Raw genomic sequence first — 1,702 nt, forward strand, 5'->3', positions numbered from 1 at the left:
AAAACAAAAGTGGGAAAAGACAGTGAAAAGAATAAGAAGCACCATATCACAAATGAACTTTACTCTCTTTCAGACACATTGATAGCACCTGGAAAGACTAACGGTTTGCAAATTATTTGTGTATTTATTTAGTTTGTATATTCTGTTATCTTTCTACAATCCTTAAATGAAGAAGAGTAAATAAATTCCAGTATTATTAAAAATTCTTTTGGACGGCACTCATTGTGTTTATTTCTCAAACACATGTGGAATACCTCAAGTATCATAAACTGCAAGCAAAGTCTCTTAATTAGAAACTGGTGAACAAAACAAAATTCCTTTCTAAAAACAGCAGTGATGGTGACCTGCCCAACCTCATCACCAGCCTGGTATACACCCTCTGCTCTAAGATCAGGAATTTCAACATTTGCAACCTCCATTCTTTGTGCTCCTTTGCACTGGGCAGGGGTACACCAGCTATAATAGCAATGTTGTGCAGCTGAGATGAGATGCCAGATGCCACCCGACAATATTTGAAAACAGCTGCACCACATCTTCCATATGGCTATGCATATATCTTGAGTTCCATCAGGCTGAGTTCCATGGGCAGAACGGTGGCTCTGAGGCTAGGGATCTGCGCCAGCAATCAGAAGGTTGCCGTTTCAATTCCAATAAATGTCAGAAGTGATTCCACTCTGTTGGGCCCTTGAGCAAGGCACTTAACCTGCAATTGCTTGGACCTGGGTATGATGTTAACCTACAACCAGCTCTGCAAGCAGGTCCTCCAACTTGCAGGGAAAACTTAGGGGTTGGTGGCACTCCATTCAAACTAGTGTGGTTCTGAGGTGTAACCCATTGCAAGGCTGCGCTCGGGTCCTAATTTGGGATCCTGAGGTGGTTTGTCATGTTGTGGCTGCGGAAATGCACTGCATCGGTGCCTGCTCCCAAACTCTCTCTGTCTCTCTCTCATCAGGTTTAAGGCTTGGTGATGGTTTGCATTCTACTATTCTTTGCTCTCCATCCAGATGTTAGTTACATGTGTCAGTAGATATGCACAAAGAAAATACCCAGCATCACCCAGTACTCATCCACTGCCAAACTCAGAGTTTCTTGCCTTTTGACACACTGTCAGATTAGCTCAGATGAATATCTGTGAAAAGTACTTAGTGACTGTAAAATCACCTGTATGTTCAATACAGAGAACCTTTACAGCAGGTGTAAAGAATAGATTAGATTTGATTAGATTAGATTATTGGTCCTCAGGGGGAAATTAAAATTTTACAGAAGTCCCAAAATAAATGTATTTATTTATTTAACACACATAAAAGCTTCTACCTTGGATAACAGAGACCTGCTGCTATTAATCAGAAGCTTGTAGGTGGCAGTAAAATATGGTCAGACCTGCTCAGACTGTACCAGGGGTTTATTAATATTTGGATAGAGCAGGTCCAGCTTACAGTGTCAAATGGAACAATAGACACTTGATTCCTTGTTTGAAGTTACCAGCATTCAGAATGATTCATTTTTAAGACATCGATACAGAGAGAATCATTTCCATTGCTGAGTCAGCCAGGATGCTGTAACTGGCTTTCCTGCGCAGTGACATGGACGGATTCAGTCTGCATTTCAATGTCTTGATGACATCTTTTAGTTTTAATTGTTCTATGCTCCCATTTTCATCATTGCACATTCACAAAAATCTCCAGTCCCCCTCCTGCTTTTT

This window comes from Erpetoichthys calabaricus, chromosome 10 (assembly GCF_900747795.2).
Source record: "Erpetoichthys calabaricus chromosome 10, fErpCal1.3, whole genome shotgun sequence".
Classification (NCBI taxonomy): Eukaryota; Metazoa; Chordata; class Cladistia; order Polypteriformes; family Polypteridae; genus Erpetoichthys; species Erpetoichthys calabaricus.